The following is a 19493-nucleotide window of genomic DNA, read 5'->3' as shown; positions in this document are numbered from 1 at the left end:
GTTATTTAGTATGAGAAATGTATTCATTTATTATTGGAGTTACATGGGGAAATCAAACTCAGCCTTATAATGGGACTGAATGGGACTGTCAAAGGACCCAGGCACCCAAGCCTCACTGAAATACATTGAGACCTAATTCCTGTAGGATCCTTTAAAAATTCCAGCCATTGCACCTATCAAGACACTATCATCTCTCTATCATAACCACCTATGCGGCCTTGGACCTTACCTCCAGAAACACAGGCCACTGCCCCTGGAGTGAAAGAGAGAACTTTGTTTTCAGCTATAGAAATACCCTTCATCATTCTTAAGAACAGTCAGCCAAATCAAAAGCATTACAAACAGATATTAGACACTTTCACTGTCATTAAAGTCAATGGCAAACTCCCATTGACATCCATGTATGCAGGATTGAGCCCCCCAAACTATCCAACACCGCAACTGTTGTTAATTTTGCTTAATTATAACCTATTTTCTTCAAATGAACCAATGCACTATTCTTGGAGACTCACCTGTTTGGAAGATTTGAAATTGGAGTAACAAGCTGCTTTGGAGGTAGAGGGGGACAAAGAAATGCTAGAAAAAAGTCAGCATCTCAAACTGAGGTAATTTTAAAATCATTTGTAACTCAAGAGCTGTTTAATTTTATCCAAACTTTGCAGAAATATTTTCCTTTGCCTTCAAAATAAATGTGCCTATTTTCAGGCCAAATCAGCTTTCCTGACTCACAGTGACAGGGATTCTGCTTTGTTTTTTAAATAATGGAAGTTATTTGTAATGGTGGAGAAACTATTGCCCTCACTGTAGTTAATACTAATGAGAACACTGGCATCTTTCAGCAAAAAGACCTCTTAAATGTGAAATAGTTAAAGACCAAATCCCTAAAACAAGGAAGGTAGAGAAAAGCAATTTTTATATTTTCCTAGTGAGATTCACATATTCGAGTTCATGGGGAGTTTTAATGGATCAGGACAACTGTCACAAAAATTACTGAAGTGTATGCATTTTAAAAGCCTTAGGGCTGAAGTATATTATATAATTACAAGCAATAGCACTCTTTAAAGAGACCACTAGCTTAATCTGGAAAAATGAAGAAAAAATATGTTTTCATGAATCTCAGTTTTAAAAGTTATCTGGAGCTTACTTTTCTCTCTCCAAGAGAAATTCTGATTGCAAAAAGAACAATTCTGAAGAGTAATTTTTCCTCTCTGGTCACTGAAGTTCAGAATATTACTTATAACAAAGTCATTTTTGCTAACAACTTTGCTCAGCAAGACTAGAATAATTTTCTCCACCTAATAATAATTGTACTTAAGTCTGCTGTGATATTTGTCTCTTTGGTATCAATACACCGGTAAAAGACTTTAGACAATTATATTTTGTGGAGTTTATTTTGATGAGGTTTTTTTAAGTGCTCACAACAATTAAGCTTGACAAATTAAAGCAATTCTTTAAATGTGTACATCTGCAAGCAAGAACACACATGCAAGCATTCAAAGCAAACAGTCTGGGATTTAAAGGCGAATGGCAATGCAAAGAAAATGAAGTGCTATTTTATTCTTTTGTGCTCTTTACAGAGATATGAAGGTGGCTTCAAACATTCCCTTTCCCCCAAAATAAAAACTGTTTCTTGGAAGATTAGCAGCTAAAATTTCAGCTGTGCTACCAGACACCTGGTTCTCCAAAACTGTTAGAATTCTCCAGGAGGAAGAGGTAAGTCATGACCTTCGATTTCTATTGTACAACTAGATAAAAATTATTTGGGGGGCACAGAAGATGGGGAATGAAAGTTTGAGGCCTTCTTTATAAGACAAAGGAATAGTGAAAGAAAAAAAATCATCCCCTTTGCAATTCTCCTTTTCCTGTCAAATTCCCTGGGTTGCTGAAGTGTGAACCTTCATGACACAGTTCAGATTGACATTACAGAGAAAAATCTTTTCTAATATACAGAGCAATAGCATTGAGTGACATCTTTCACCAGGTGCTAAAAGGCAGCGTCTAGAGCTACAGTGAGCTCGGTTCCGATTGCAGGGCTCCATTCATCATTTTGAAGAGCGCACATTATGGGTTGTTGGGCATTCCAGGCAGATTGGCACAGCTTCCGATGTCATTAGGGAAAAGAACAAAGGAATAGGAGGAACCTCTTGAGTCATCAAGTCCAGTCCCCTGCAACTCCAGGCAACCCCATCATATAATCCAATTCATAAATTTAACAAGCTCTGTCTTAAGCTAGTTAGGTTGTTTGAGCCCATTACTCCTAGTGGAAGGCTGTTCTGGTACTGCATTCTGCTGATGGTTAGAAACCATCTTCAAATTTCCAGCCTAAATTTATTCATGGCCAATTTATATCCATCTGTTCTTATGCCCACATTGTCCTTTATTTTAAATAGCTTGCTTCCCTCCCTGATGTATTTATTGAAAGCAACCATATTCCCTCTCAGACTTCATTTTGGTAGATTAAACAAGCCAAACTCTTTTAGTCTTCTCTCATAAAATAGGCTCTCCATTCCCTGATCATCCTAGTAGTTCTTATGTGCATCTGTTCCAGTTTGAATTCATCTTTGTTGAACGAGTGACCAGAATTGTACACAGTATTCCAGATGAAACCTTATCAGTGCCTTGTACCATGGCAATAACACTTGTCTTTCTCTACTCACTGGAAAGCTCCCATGATACACCCCTGGATCATATTTACCTCTCTCCCCACACCATATTACATTGGTGGCTCATAGTCATCTTGTGATTGACTAATGTACTCAAGACTTTCTCCTACTGCCATTTTTAACTGAAGACACTCCCCCACCAGTTTATAGCAGAAATTCTTGTTATTAGTCTAAGAGTATGACCTGACCCTTCATAGTATTACATTTCATCCTATTTCTATTACTCCCCTCCTGAAGGTCATCTTATTCTTCTTGAATAATATTCCCAGCCTCCCCAATTTTTTATTAATACACTCCCTCATTTTGTGCCAAGGTCATTAATTAAAGCATTAAATAAGATCAAACCCAAGCCTGATCCTTGAGGAACTCTCCTAGTAGCCAACCTATAGCCGGATAGGGCTCCTTTCAACTCGTCATCTCCCCATTAGCCAGTTCTTTACCTAACTTACAATTTTTGTACTAATGCCCACTTTCTCCTGTTTGACATGGTACTATATAGGAAATTGTTAAACGCTTTACTGAAGTCCAGATAAATTAGCTTTGTTTCATGTCCATGAATGTCAGTTATCTTATGAAAGATACATACTAGGTTATTCTGGCACAATGTATCTTTGTTGGTAAACCCATGTTGCTTTTTATTTCATTTTCCATTTACCTCCCTGTCTTTAATTATTCTTTCTTTCAAAATCTGTTCTAAAGCTTCACATACTACGGAGATCAGGCTAATAGGGCTATAGTTTCCCAGACCATTTGCCCCTTCTCCTTAGCTGTAGGTACTATATTTTCTATTCTCCAACCATATGTTATCACCCCTGATTTATTAAAAACCCTTGCTACTGCACTTGCAATATCAAGTGCCAGTTCTTTTACCATTCTGGGATGGAGATTATGCAGCCCCTTACCCCCCAACCTCAATGCTTCAGCCATCCTGCCTTTGTCCCCAGATTCTAAATTATCATCCTAACTGACTGAGGCATATTATTCATTTAATTTTGGGCCATACCCAGATTATTCTTAATCTCTAACCCATCCTTGCTGCATAGTGGCCTCACTACATGTTTCTGTTATTTAAGGGTTGCTCCTGAGAGATGCTGAGCGTACTCTACTCCCACTGAAGTCAGCTCTCCGGATCGGGTCATCAGTGAACAGAAACTGTCAGATCAAAAAGAAACACCCAGAAACAAAATGTGATAATGTCAAGGAACGATGTGATAAGGGATGAAAGATCTGAACTATGGTGGGTCAGAGGAAGGTGTCTCTCATTGTTCACAGAAAGATTACTGTAAGCCAGGATCTGCATGTGCTAATGTCTGTGAGAACACAGGAAACCTAGAGGAACAAGGGAATTCTTATATTACTTAACTGAATCTTGTAGTGTTGCCATTAGCCAGGAAAAAAACAACTATTCTACTAAATCCAATAAAGAGTTATCAGGAACATTTTTAAGTGACACATCATGAATGAGCATTTGTTATTTATTTGCATTATTTGAGAAATGTTTAACCACAATAACAGGTGTAAAATAAAGTGTATTATATACCAGCATGAGGTGATCTCTGTCCCCCTCACTCACCTAGGGCATCATCCAAAGACCATTGACTTTAACAGGCTTTGGAATAAGCCCAGAGTGCAATAAAATAAGTGGATTGGGCCAGACCATAAGCAGTTTCTTACCTCACCCAAACTGACAATGTAAACATGCTCTAATAATAGCCTACATTTTTATAGCACTGTTCATTGCAAAGTGACCTACAAACAGTTTTCTTTCTTTCTTTCTTTCTCAGTTTATCTAATACCCGACCTTCTCTCTCTCCAATCACACAGTCTCACTACTGTGGGTGCAAGAGCCTTCTTCTCTCAGCTTCTGCTACCTGGAATGGTCTACATAACATTTATTGGCATAGCATTTGTACTACACATGAGGATTACTCCTCCAGTCACTGAAATCTCTCAATATCTTTCGTGGTGACACTGAAGACATGCATTTCTTCAAAATCACTTAGTAATGACAAGTATCACAGGGGTAGCCGTGTTAGTCTGGATCTGTAGTGGCCACTACATTCATCTGACGAAGTGGGTATTCACCCAGGAAAGCTTATGCTCCAATACGTCTGTTAGTCTATAAGATGCCACAGGACTCTTTGTCGCTTTTTAGTAATGACAGAATGTTCAAGTGATTTCCTATGGAAAGTCACCGAGGTTCCTCAGAGGAGGCAAGGTAATAGTCACCTACATCATACATGGAACAGACTTAGACAATATAATAGTAAAGACCCCATTAGGGATCCCATCATTGCTACTACTGGTGTAACATTTTTCTGTACCAATACAGCTCTAGAGATGCTACCAGGAGTGGAAGTTGTAGTGTAGACAGGCCTTGGGTGTTTTTACTGCTTGTGCTGACCAACTCTGCAGTTTCAGATAGGCTTGTCTGCATGAGGACAGAGATACATCTTCTAACTGGGCCTGTAAATGCTAAGATCTCCTTGCAGGAACTCTGTTCCACTGTTGTTAATCATATTTCTACTACTGTAAAATGTTATTTCTTCTATGGCCTTACATAATAAGCCTGTTTTAATGTTTACTAGGAATTTGAGCCTATATCTGGAACATTACGAGGTACAAAGTTGTAGCCACCAACTGGAGTTCCATGCCTGGTTCTTGCATGGGCAATGCTTTCACATAGACTTATATTACCAGGGGTCCAAAGCCTTCACTGAGTTAACACTGGGGCTGTAAGTCAGCCCAGAGTATTCAGTAATAAATAGCCCTAAAACAGGGGTCGACTCAGTCCAAGAAAAATCACTCTCACCAATTTGTTTTCAAAACTTTACCTTCTCTTACACTGTTCGTGCCTAGTAGCTCCTAACTGAGGTGCTCTCTCATGAATCCATTTATTTCAATCAAGTGTCTTAACTAGAGACATTACTGTCCACTCAGGTGTGAGAAAGAGTATCGATTAGCATAGCAGGGAATAAAGTACTTGCATGCTGGCTTTGGTGCAAGTCTGCTGCCCTCTGGGAAGTAATGAAGAACATAGGTTTTGTTTGATTATTGTTGTTTTTATCTCCTTTGTCTGCCTGCCATGGTGCATGAGGCTTAAACCCAGTGTCAGCTTGTCATCCAAATGCAAACTATGCCAATGAACCATGACTATGGGGGGTGGAGGTTTGGGAGTTGGGTGAGAAGAGAAGCTGCCATGAAGTAACACAGGAAGAGGGATGTTTTCTATAGAAGTCAAACTTCACAAAAACTAGGGATCCTTTCATTCTGCTGCCAGATGTCACTTCCACCTCAGGCAAGAGACCTCCAGGCTTCAAAGTTACTGCTTGGAAAAAGCTTGTATATGTAACCACTTTATCTTCATCTGGCACATGTAACATAGCCCACTCCCTTCTCCACATTAGCAATCATGTAAGAGATAATGGCAGCTGCCCATGCCTGTAGAGAGCAAAGCAGCAGTTTTGTGGGTGTTGCAGGAAATACAATGTTGCACACAGACACTCGAAGGCGACTTGGAAAGGATTTTTGAAAAATTGAGCTTGTAACTTTTTTTTGTTCTTTATGACCTATAAGGAGAGCCCGAGAGGAGTGTTGTCCGAAATCCCTTTCTCCTTCCCCTCCCCGATTTTCTTGCAAACATCAGGAATGGCAAATCTGCTTTTCCCTGGCTTTGCTGGAGGGACTGTGATCTCTCATACCTTAATTGAAGGGTGAAAGGTGGCTGAATCATTGTCAGCTACATGCTTTATTCAGAACACTCATTAGTGTTAAATAGCTGAGGATGAAAATCAACTAAAAGCAAAGCTTTAAAGTCAGTCTCAAACTCCTGCCTCCCCCGCCCTTGTGAGTCCAGTATTCACTAGTTTTCCAGTTGCCATAGGCCTTTCCAATACTAGTACTTTGGGGGATATTTCCTACTGGTGCATTACAATTGGTGCCTCTCCACCTGTGCTAGCAAATCTGGGAACACGAGTGTAGGCAGGACACCGCTGTGTTTACCACTGTGTCAGTCATTTTACTGCAAGTTTGTACTGTGGTGAAGAGAGACTTCACACATCTTCCCAAATCATAATAATTAATAATAGTGTATTCATTTAGTGCACAGCTGAGTATATTGTGCAACAGAATAAAATAAATTAATAGAATAAAAAAACCCAGTAGAATGCCATCCACATAAACCCCAATGAAAAACAACAAACACAAAGGAGAAGGCCCAAATAAGCAAAGGGAATGAGTAAGGATATGATTTAGTCATGGATTCTGTGACTTTATTGGACCTCCATGACTTCAGCTTCAGCTGTCAGCGGTGGGGGCACAGCTGGGGCTGTGCGCTCCCAACCCAGAGCTTCAGCCAGACCTGGGGCTGTGTGCCCCTTTTCCCCACCCCACTACTCTCTGTGGCTTCAGACCGAACCAGGGCTATGTGCCCCACACTCTGCTCCCTGTGGCTTCAGCCAGGGCCATGGTTGTGCACTCCTCTTGCAGCTGCGGCTGGAGCAGGGGCTGTGCACCCCACAGCTGCAGCTGGAGTGGGGGCTGTGTGCCCCCAACCCACGGCTTCAGCCAGCTCTGGAGCCAGAGCTCTGCATCCCTGATCCAAGGCTTTGTCCAGGGCCAGGGCTGTGCACCCCTGACCTGCGGCTTCATCCAGGGCTGGAGCCAGGGCTGTGCACCCCACCAAGTGGCGGTGGGGCTAGGACTGTCATTCACCCCCAGGGGCTCCAGTGGTCATTCTCCTCCCCGCCTCCATTACTTTTAATAAAAGTCAGGACAGGTCACAGCTCCCGTGAATTTTTGTTTATTGCATGCAACCTGTCCATGACTTTTACTAAAAATAACTGTGACAAAATCTTAACCTTAGGAATGAGTGATTGAAAGGTGATAAGTATAGAGCCACTGTAAAACACCATTAGGGTGCACATGAAATGAGACAGATTTCAAAGGTGAGTGAGTTTTCTGTCATGACCACTTAACTCATTGAAAGCACCCATAGAAACAGTAGCCTTAGCCTTGAGACATGAAAACTACGTGTGTTACTGCAGAGCTTCAACTTTCATTAGTCATTGATAGCTCTGCGTTGGTGTAACTCTGTGATATTGCATAAATATAGATCCTCAGTCTTCTGAGAAGGAAAATCTGTCAATGGATGAGTCATCTCATTTATTGTAACTCATCTTAACTATTTTAACTGTTGTATTTTTAGAACGTATTGAAGCTCCTGATGTCCTTTATGGCTTCCCCTGGAATAATCTTCATAGAATAGAATAATAGAATATCAGGGTTGGAAAGGACCTCAGGAGGTCATCTAGTCATGATTCCTTTCCCCTTGTACAGCCCGGTATTACCAGCACAAAGATGACAGTAACATCATATTTTGTATGCCTAGTACTGGGAATTAAAGTCTCACGCCCCTATGTCACCTGTGTGAATCCATTCCAGGATGACAGGATATGAAAGCTTTTCACCATCTGACAACCAGTTGTTGGACAAATTGAAATGCTACTTTTCAGTTTTGTAGCACCTTCCATCCAGTACTGTTCAGTGCTTTACAATCCCTAATTTTAGCCTTAGATACCCCTGTGAGGTAGATATTATCACCACTTTACAGAGTAGGAAACTGAGAGAGTAGGTAATTTGAGCAAGGTCATATTGCCAGTCAATGGCAGTGCAAATAATAGAATATAGGCCCCCTGACTCCTAGTCTTGTGCTTTAAGAGCAATGATATGCTTCTTGAGTTGGTGAATCAATGCCACAGATCTCCACCATACAAATACCACCATCAGCATGTGCACCAAAGTTAAGGAAGTCTATTGACTGAATGACGCTCTAGAGGTGATCCTTCCAGGTTAGCAGGGAGGCACATTGGTGAGGCAATGTGAGCGCCTATTCCTCCTATTTAAACAGAAGCCTTCTGCTTCCAGGATCATCAATCTGGCATCTTTCACCAACACAACATTCACTTTTGAAATCTTGCTAAGGAAATGAGTAGGAGGAAGGAGAATATTACCATGGAATAAGTGTGATCATTCATTTCCTTAGCAGTTAGAGCTACTATGAAGTATTCCACACAGGGATAAATTGAACTCTAATTGCTGCAGAACCCCAGCTTCCCTGCATTCCTTCCTTCCAAGGTTTATACCTCCAGACAATTCCCCACTTGATTAGCAGGATGGAGAAGATTTTTGCACTTCAGCCACCAGAGTTGTAACAGCTGATAAAACAGCTTGCCTAACATCTCATTGTGAGTGATCATGTAATCAGGACAGCAGATGCCCGCCCCTCAAGAAGGAGGACAGCTCAGCTGTGCAGCCCTATATAAACAATCCTCTTTCTTCATGCCAAACTCCCAGAGGTCTTTAAAAAATTAAAGAACCGTTCCCAGTTTATATCTGTCCTATTGCCAAATCAAGAAGCTGCAAGGCAGCAATCCACACTCTCTTGCACTTTTCCTATTGTGTGCAGAGTAGTTTCTTCTATGACTGTGTTATCCACAACAGGCTATGGAATAGACACCCTGTATGATGGCACCAGGCAGCACAGGGTGTGTTATTCATTCTGGATCTACCTGCATCCAGTGGCCTGAATAAACAATCCCTGTTATATTAATCACACCAAATCTGACTCGTCTCTACCATGGGGTACATTATATTTATACATCCAGGTGGACAGTGAGTGTTGAGGTATGGTACCACATGTTAGAGACACAAAACCCACAAGTGGAGGCATAGTCCCCTGTAGTTCAGTGCTCCTCTCTGTCATGTAGGAACCCTGCAAACCCTGGTTTGCAAATGTCACCAGGGGAGAGCTATAGCCAAAAGACACTAATAGGGCCTCAATAAAAGTTTATCTTGTAAATCTTGAGCAACCAGGTTTGTGACAACACACTTCACAGTATTTGCTTTTTAAATTTCAAGTCCTTTTATTTTCCACCAGGGATGGAAAATAAATGTGTCGGGGCCACACTGAGATCCCAGAGAAGAGATGCTTATACTATAAAGACTGTTGCTGATTTAGGTAAATATATTTGGCTAAGTTCAATAACAGATTTCACTTTGTAGAAACAAATTTACTGAGAAGGTCGGAAAGAAACTTCTACGAGTGGGTTATTCCATAACTGTCCACTGTGGGATTTCTCACACCTTTCCCTGAAGCATCTGATACTAGCCACTGTCAGAGACAAGATGCTAGACTAGATAGCCCATTAATCTGATCTACAGTTATGTTCCTATGCTATGAAATCTTAAACTGTAATTCTACTCTGAAAAATGACTGTACAGTCTGAGGGCTGAATCCTGCTGTCCTTATCAAACTAAAGTTTCACTGAAGTCACTGGGCATTTTTCCTCAAGTAAGAAATGAGAAAGATTTTGGCCTTGGAGCTTTTATAATGGGAGATATAGAAAGTGGGTTTGTCTGTTATGCCAATATTGTGTAAGTGTGACACCTACTGGTAGGCAGTGAAGGTTAAAACGTATCAAACAATTCAGTGCATTGCTATCATTGTAATGTTCTAGGACTGTACATTTACATAACCGCTTGCTCATATGTTCAATTATTACACTTTACAAAAGCATCAGAAGATATTGCAACAAACCTTAGCCAAAGACCTTTGCTCCGTGCTAACCTTATAGGGTCAAAAAGCTGATATACCAAATTCATGACAGATTCTTTCATCAGAGACAAAACTATTCATTTAAAAATAAAATTTAAAATAATGGTGATGCCCTGTCCCTGTAAGTGTTAAGGTGGCTCTGTACTTCTTCCCTGCCTAGTGCAAAGCCTCAGTTTCATGTTAGTTGCAATTTTGCAGCCAGAACAATAAAGCCACCACAGGAGACAGCTGGGTTTCCATCAGCTCCCTGTGCATCTATCTAGCGCCTCTTCTGCTGGCTGCAGAAATATAACAAATAGATGCCTCATAAATATTTCCATTTCTATTTCTTTCACAATTTCCTGAAGCCACTAAATTATTTAAATTTCATATTAGCAATTTCCTCTCTATATAAGGCAGTTAGGATAACTTACTTATATCCTTTAACAGAGTAGAAGTGACTTGTTATATAACATTCTGCATCATGCCATGTGGTGTAATGGTTTGCCACTTGGCTACTATAGGATCTGATCCTGAAAGAATCTATGCACTAGTTCAAACAGGAATTATTTTGGGGAAATATTATAGCCTGAGTTATGCAGGTCAGACTAGATGATCACAGTGGTCTCTTTCAGCCTTAGAATCTATGAAAGATTCTGGTGAGGAAATGAGGCAAAGCAAAAGGAAGCCATGGGAAGAATGGTCTTGTGGTTAGCGAATAGGGCTAGTCACATAAGGATGTGGGGTTCTGGTCCCAGCTTTGCCCCAGATTTCCTGTCTGACCTTGGACAAATAACAGAACCTTTCTGTCCCTCAATTATAAAATAGGGATAATGACACTACACTGAAAGGGTGTTATGAGGATTAATTTATTAATATTTTGAAAAGGGCTATGAGATCTCACATGAAAGATATTATTGAAATGCAAAGTACTTGCCTAAGGTCACAGAGAGAGTTAGTGCTGGATTGGGGAGTATAACCAAAGAGGTCCTAGCTCCCAATGCAGTACTCAGTCCACATCTGTCTGAACAGTACACACCTGGAATTTTAAAAGGTAATCCTCTGGTGCTGGGGGAGGCCAAGCCTAGCCAATTTTTTGAAACCTAGCATAACTATTTTTCTATTATCCCTTTCAAAGAGCCATAATTGAAAAACTTTAAGTCTTTCACACTTATACCAATGCATAAAAACTGGTATCCTATTCCTAATACATAGCATAGTTGTCAGCAATAAACTGCTTGCCTAGACACAAGCCAGCTTCAGGAGTTGATGCATAGTACTGTTCTGCTATCTGTCATGAATGACCTTTAGCTATTAACTGAAGGCCTGCATCATTCTTCATGTTGTTAGTGCCCTTCAACTTTTTTGATGCTATTTCACATGACATTTACTTATTCTGTGCACTCACATATGCCAAACTCTGAGGTAAAATTTTAATTGGATGTGATCAAATGTAAGCTGTCATTCGTGTTGGTCTCGTGAGGATAACTGTTGTTCTTGCTTGTTTTCTTTTGAAAATAATTTATGCAAGGACTGTCCTTTAAAGTAGTATTTTCTAGGTTCAGTTGTCAACACTTCTGTGTTCATTACCTCCAGGGGCGGCTCTATGTTTTTTGCCACCCCAAGCATGGCAGGCAGGTGGCTTTCAGCAGCACATCTGTGGGCGGTCCGCTGGTAACGCAGATTCAGCGGCATGCCTACGGGAGGTCCGCCGGTGCTGTGCAATCGGCATCCCCACCGCCAAATTGCCGCCGAAGCCGCGGGACTGACGGACCTCCCGCAGGCGCACCACTGAAAGCCCCCTCCCTGCTGCCCTCACAGTGACTGGTAGGCCACCCCCCGCGGCTTGCCGCCCCAGGCACGTGCTTGCTGCGCTGGTGCCTGGAGCCGCCCCTGATAACCTCCCTACGTTGTCTGCTTCCCCAGAAACAGTCGCATAGACATTCATGAAGGCAAATCCTTTCACAAACTGGTTTCGTTCCTTTTTCATACTCATACAGCAACCATAATGACCTTTATTTTAGACTAAGAAAGAACCAGTGGAAAAGTTCCATGGGAAAGCAAAGTGTGTGCATCTCCTTTTTAACATGCTGTGTCAGCTCTGCCTTAAAAAAAATGGCCGTTGCCCCTGAAGACTGGCAGATTCCTTAAAAATGTAAAGACATTAAACACAGAAAACAAAAATCACAGGCTAGTGAACAGAAGCAGCAAACAGGGGAGGTTTGCGAGGGAGTTCTCCCGGTGAAGAAAGAGCAACTATGTGACCCTTGGGGTGAATTTGTCATCAGTTAGTTAGGTTGTTGATGTGTGCCTGCTTGATTTAAGTTTATAGTGTGGTTTGTATGGGGGTCTGTATGCTGAACCTAGCAACCTGGTAGGCAAGAGTTGGAGCTTCCTAGTCTGCCATCCTTTGGTCCCTAATGCCTTTAGAATCACTTGGCAATGGGGTGGAGCTAGCTTGGGGAGAACAATCAGAGGATCTAGCAAACAGGGGAGTTTTGTGGGGGAGTTTAGAGAAGGGGCATGAGAGCCAGATACATCTAACAAACATTCTCTAAACTTGGGCCAATAACTCACCCCTCTCTCCCACGAAAAACACAAACGCAAAGAACAAACAAAAAAACCCTGCAACAGTACAAATAATGCAGGCAGAAGTCCAGCAGCAGGGTGGACTGAATGCAGCATGTATGATTACCTGCCTTGTGAGCAGGTGGCATGTGTGTGCATTCAGTACAAGCAACGCATGGCCCTCAGAGACTAAGGATGGTTCTTGAGACAAGAGTGGCTGAACTGGAGGAGCTAAGGGAGACAATGAGGTACACCGAGAAGACTTTCAGGGACATTTGTCCATTCCCAAATCTGACAGCTTCAGTGGTGTTGAGGAAGATGAAAGCCTTGGGAAGGAGAGCATCAAGCTGGAGGTGGAGAGAAATGACCCCACAGTTGGGACCCTCCTTCCAGATGTTATGGGACCCTCCTTCCAGATGTTATGGTACCCTTTCGCACTGAGTATACTTTTCTGGGGGAGGAGACCCCTGTTATTTGAAAGAAACAGGTAATAGTAATATAGATAGATAGTTGGATTTGTCATGACTGGGAGAGTCACATGGTAAATTGCCTGCTGGGTGCAAAGGTTACAGACCAGCTGAAACATCTAGGCTTATGTGCAGTGCAGTGCTGGGGAGGAGTCCATTATTGTGGTACATGTATGTACCAATGACACAGGGAAAGATAGGAGAGGTCCTGGAGACCAAATTTAGGCTGCTAGATAAGAGATAAAAGACCAGAACCTCCATGGAAGCATTTTTTGAAATGCTTCTTCTTTCAGTTAGACAGGCAGAACATCAGGGTGTCAATGCATGGACAAGACAATGGTGTTGGGAGGAAGGATTTAGGTTTATTAGGAACTGGGGAACTTTTTGGGAAAGGAGGAGCCTAGACAGGAAGGATGGGTTCCACCTTAACTAAAATGGAACCAAATTGCTGGCATGTAACATTAAAAAGGTCATACATGAGTTTTTAAGCTAAGGGCTGGGAGAAACCTTACATATGGTTTGGCAGATATATCCCTTAGGGAAGGATTTATTAAAGGGGATACTCTATATCCTAGTAAAGAGGAGAGGATAGAAGTTGATAAAGTACAGATTGTAACTGAAGAGAAACAGTCAAATTAAAAAAGACTCCCAATCACATTACATAAAGGCAGACAACTAAACACTGGTAAATTGTATACAAATGCAAAGTCTAAATATGAAATTGGATGAACTTGAGTGCCTGTATTAAATGAAGATATTGATAGGCATCACAGAAACTTGTCAGAATGAAGATAATCAATGGACATGGTAATACCAGGGTACAAAATACACAGGAATGACAGAGTAGCTTGCGCTGATAGGAGAGTGGCACTGTATGTGAAAGACAGCATAGAGTCAAATATAGTACAAATCTTAAATGAATCAAACAGTGCCATAGAATCTCTCTGGATAGAAATTCCATGCTTGTATAATAAGAGTAGAGCAGTAGGAATATACTACCAACAAGCTGACCACACCTTGAAAACTGTATGCAGATCTGCTCACTCCATCTCAAAAAATTGGAAAAAGTATAGAGAAGGGCAACAAAAATGATTGGTATTATAGAACAGCTTCCATATGAGGAGAGATTAAAAAGACTGGGACCGTTCAGCTTGGAAAAAGAGATGACTAAAGGGGGACATGATAGAAGTCTATAATATCAAGAATGGTATGGAGAAAGTGAAGAAGGAAGTGTTATTTACCCCATCACATAACATATGGACAAGGGGTCATTCAATGAAATTAATAGCCAGCAGGTTTAAAACAAACATAAGGAAGTACTTCTTCACACAATGCACAGTTGCTGGAACTCATTGCCAGGTGATGTTGTGAAGGCCAAAAGTATAACTGGGTTTAAAAAAAGAATTAGGCAAGTTCGTGGAGGATGGCTCCATCAATGGCTATTAGTCAGGTTGGCCAGGGATGCAAATCCATGCTCCTGGTGTCCCTAAACCTCTGACTGCCAGAAGCTGGGATTAGATGATGGGATGGATCACTTGATAATTTGTCCCATTCTGTTCATTCCCTCTGAAGCACCTGGCACTGGCCAGAGTCAGAAGACAGGCTACTGGGCTAGGTGGTTCATTGGTGTGACCCAGTATGGCCATTCTTATGTTCTCATATACTTGTATACATTGAACTTGCTAGGAACTGTGCTGTATGCCCATCAAAGCAAACCATTTTACCAACTCTTTTAAAATGAAGGAAACATATACCCCATGAGAGAAGGGCAAAATGTCATGAGACAAAATACGTTTAGAGAAAGATAAGACAAAACTTTGAAATTACATCTTAAATCAACACAGCAATTTACCTGATTTAATAAATGAATGCATTTTAGGACTAGACTGAAGTGCCTCTCTAGGATTGGTTGGGCTGGCTAAACCAACACAACACTAAAACAATGCATTAGCAAACATAAGAGCCCTATTAGGAGAGATTCAGATTATCCCCTAGCAATACATTTTCCTTCCAACATGAAGCATCTGGCTGAGTATTTATTAATACTAGATGGAATGAGGTTTGACTTCATTACAAAGAATAATTGGCAAGGAACCACCTGAAGCCCTTTCAGTCATCACTGTAAGATATTCTGGGCAGAAATTGAAAGCATTAACCTGGAGATGTGTTTAGAGAACCCATTATTTGTTTAATAGGCTTGGGCACAAATCTATAACACAAATCTGCAAAATGCTGTTCCTGAAACAGATCAGACAGAGAGCATTTAAACTCATTTAAGTACATACTATCAAGACTTGCCTTCTCATAGGCCAAATCCTGTTCCTATGAAAGTCAAAGAGACATTGATTTTAATAGCAGCAGTATCTGACCCAATGTGTAAATCCATAATATCATAATTAAGAGGGGGGCCCAAGCCACAAAAACCAATTCCAAGCTCCAATTCAGATCCATGGTTTTGGTCTGACCAGTTGAAGGGCTGTCCATGCAGTTTTGATCCAGACATGGCTCTGAATTTCCCCAGAGCATCCTCACCTGTCTGACCATGGTTCTGTTTTATATACACACCCCGAGGAACATTCAGATGCTATTCATTTTTCTGACAAAATTGGATACACTTTGTGCCTGGATTTTATGACCAGGGCCCCTGTTCACTGCCACCTGCACAGACTCCTGTCCCTGGTAGGTATGATAAGCTACACAAGAGGTGCAGCTTGATAACTCTGACCCAGAAGGAATTCTGTAGGCTTACAAAAGGAAATTCAGAGCAGGGTATAACAGTTGTGCCTCATTTATCCACTTCTTTTCCTGTGCACACATAAAGGTGATCTGTATTTTGTCTGTATTTACACTAATTCCTTCAGATAACTGGCCTTGTACATTATATTTACATTAGTTCCATCATAAAATTTTAAGCTTTTTGAGGAAGAGACTGGTTGTTCCGTTTTGGTACAGCACCTAACACCGTGAACTCCTAGTCCATGACTAGGGCTCCTAGAACATAAGAACATAAGAATGGCCATACTGGGTCAGACCAAAGGTCCATCTAGCCCAGTATCCTGTCTACCAACAGTGGCCAATGCCAGGTGCCCCAGAGGGAGTGAACCTAACAGGTAATGATCAAGTGATCTCTCTCCTGCCATCCATCTCCATCCTCTGATGAACAGAGGCTAGGGACACCATTCCTTACCCATCCTGGCTAATAGCCATTAATGGACTTAACCTCCATGAATTTATCCAGTTCTCTTTTAAACGCTGTTATAGTCCTAGCCTTCACAACCTCCTCAGGTAAGGCGTTCCACAAGTTGACTGTGCGCTGTGTGAAGAAGAACTTCCCTTTATTTGTTTTAAACCTGCTGCCCATTAATTTCATTTGGTGACCCCTAGTTCTTGTATTATGGGAATAAGTAAATAACTTTTCCCTATCCACTTTCTCAACATCACTCATGATTTTATATACCTCTATCATATTCCCCCTTAGTCTCCTCTTTTCCAAGCTGAAAAGTCCTAGCCTCTTTAATCTCTCCTCATATGGGACCTGTTCCAAACTCCTCATCATTTTAGTTGCCCTTCTCTGAACCTTTTCTAGTGCCAGTATATCTTTTTTGAGATGAGGAGACCACATCTGTATGCAGTATTCAAGATGTGGGCGTACCATTGAATTATATAAGGGCAATAATATATTCTCCTTCTTATTCTCTATCCCCTTTTTAATGATTCCTAACATCCTGCTTGCTTTTTTGACCACCTCTGCACACTGTGTGGACCTCTTCAGAGAACTATCCACGATGATTCCAAGATCTGTTTCCTGATTCGTTGTAGCTAAATTAGCCACCATCATATGCCCCCAGGTGCTTTAGTAATAACAATAACTAATAATAATAATAACAACAACTGGCTCAGGACATACAATATTGGTCTGAGTTTGTTCCCATTGAAATCAATGGCAAAACTAAATCAGGTCCTATAAATTTTAGAAAATCATATCTGTGAATAGAAAGATTAACCATGTGTCACATGCTCAGAATTTCCTCTCTTTTTAAAAACAGGATATATATTATGGTGCACTAGTGGCATTAAAACCATAGGTGGTGTGTATCATAGGCTGCGGAAGGTTATGCCTCCCCAAACAGCCCAGCGTGACCTCACCCACACTCTGCCCGTAAGGCCCCTTCCTGCTTGCTCTTTCCCCTTGGCCCCAGCCCAGGTAGGATGGTTGCTCCTCTTCAGGGAATTTTGCTGGGCCTGGGGCTAGGGTGGCCGTGGCCAGCCTGCGGCCAGGACTTGGGCTGCCTGGGGCTGCCCAGTGCTGGGGGGGTCCCAGGTGCTGGGGCTGTGCCACCTGGCACTCAGGGAGGCTGGGGGCGCTGGGGGCCGGTGGTTCACTCAAATCCTCAAAACCAGGAAATACAGACTAAAACCACATATCTACATATATCACTTTCCCTCAACTATATGCTTCTCAAAATAAATCAACCAATCAATCCTACTGAATCATAATCACCAAAAGCATCCCAAATAACCTTAACTCTGCCCAGTACAGAATAGTGTTTACAAATAAATTAATGCAAATATCTGTAACAAGAAACAATACAAAATAACGCATAAGAGATCAGCCCACCCACACTGCTAAAATGCATCACTGATCTCTGTCTCAAAACAATTCACCAAAAATATGCTACACTACAAATGTGGGATCACAATGCATGGCATAAACTATCTGGTCCCAGTACATCACTGAATGCAAACATGACCATTTCTGCAACTATCACTTACAAAAAGTGCAGAGCTCATCAAAATGGCTACATATAAAATCTTCACCATAAATAATATACTGCACTGCAAAATCAAAACAACAGGCAGCTCACATTCATGAGCTGAAAATCTAGAGCGCTAACAATGACATTTCCAAATAGTATAACATTCACAGTTAACCTATTTCCACATACATTATACACAGATTTTTCATTTGACACACGTGCAAATTAAATGTATCTTTAAAAACTAAGGGGTATATAGTATATCCATCAGAAAATAATTACTAATGACAATGAATTCCAGTTCACAATTCTAACATTTCAAACACACACATTTGTAATGACTAGTTAAGGTTACTAAGGGGACATAATGCTAGACCCCAAATCACAAACAGGAGGAAATAAACATTGACATAGGAACATTGGCATCAGACAGATGAATTAAGGCTATCTGGGTGTGAGCTTGGTAACAAAGCTGAGGTGGATGGGGAAAGGATGGTGTATATGTGAGCATTTATGAGTGCATACATATGGGGAGGTGACATATGTAGGCGTATGCTTTACACTGTATTTCCTATACTTGCAGTTCTGAAATTGTCATTATTGCTTCCTAGCATCCTTTAAGTGATGTCCATGAAGAGTTAAAGTTTGATATATTTTACATTTTAAAACAAAATTCAATGTTTTCTATTCAGACCTCCTTCCAAACTGATTCCTGCCCTTGATAAACTCTCTTTTCAGTCTCTATGCCTTGCTTCACTTACACAGCAGCACCGGTGGTTGTCTAGGAAACCCATCTTCTCTTCTTCCCTGCATCAGGCCTCTGGTAATGAAAGAAATCCCTTTGCATTCTTGGGTCATCTCATGCTAATTCAGCACTCTCTTTATGTGTGAGCCAGGCAGCTGATTTAGTGTGTGATTTGCAATGGAAAATGCTCTTTATGAGACTACCAGGATGAAAAAACTGCCATAAGTGGAACATTCCTCGCAGACTGTTACAGTGGCTAGCTACACAGGAATGTGTGCGATCTGTATTCAGAGAGTACTGCACCTTCTTACTTCCACTGAAGTCAATGTCAAAACAGCCATTTATGTTAATGGAAGCTGGACTAGGTAGTACTAGTCTCTGTGAGGTAAGATGAAATCTGCAGAACCTTCTCCCACTAACTTCAACAGGATTAGCTAGGATAAAGATTGCAAGAGAGGCCCCCTGGTTTCATTTACTACGCAATAAAAATGTAATCCCCACTGAAGATAATTACCTCGCATTTACAAAGGGCTTTTCATCCTGAAAGCCCTCTAAAAACATTAACCAATCAATCCTCCCACTCCCCTTGTGAGCTAGGTGAGTATTATCCCCATTGTACAGATGGCAGAAAGATTAAGTAACTCACCCAAGGCAACAGAGGAAGGCACAGCGTGAGAGTCAGGATTAGAAATTGTTAAC

The 19493-nt window shown here is 41.3% G+C and overlaps 1 long non-coding RNA gene across 1 annotated transcript; it reads left to right on the top strand.

The window, feature by feature from the left end:
* The first annotated feature begins 254 nt into the window (after positions 1-254).
* Positions 255-4400, top strand: LOC120402861. The gene is made up of 3 exons (XR_005597331.1): positions 255-605; positions 1578-1713; positions 3737-4400. It is a non-coding gene; the product is annotated as an uncharacterized LOC120402861 (long non-coding RNA).
* The last annotated feature ends 15093 nt before the right edge of the window (positions 4401-19493 follow it).

Source organism: Mauremys reevesii, linkage group 4 (genome assembly GCF_016161935.1).
Source record: "Mauremys reevesii isolate NIE-2019 linkage group 4, ASM1616193v1, whole genome shotgun sequence".
Taxonomy (NCBI): Eukaryota; Metazoa; Chordata; order Testudines; family Geoemydidae; genus Mauremys; species Mauremys reevesii.
Note: the sequence above shows the minus strand (reverse complement) of the source record. Positions and strands in the feature narration are given on the sequence as shown.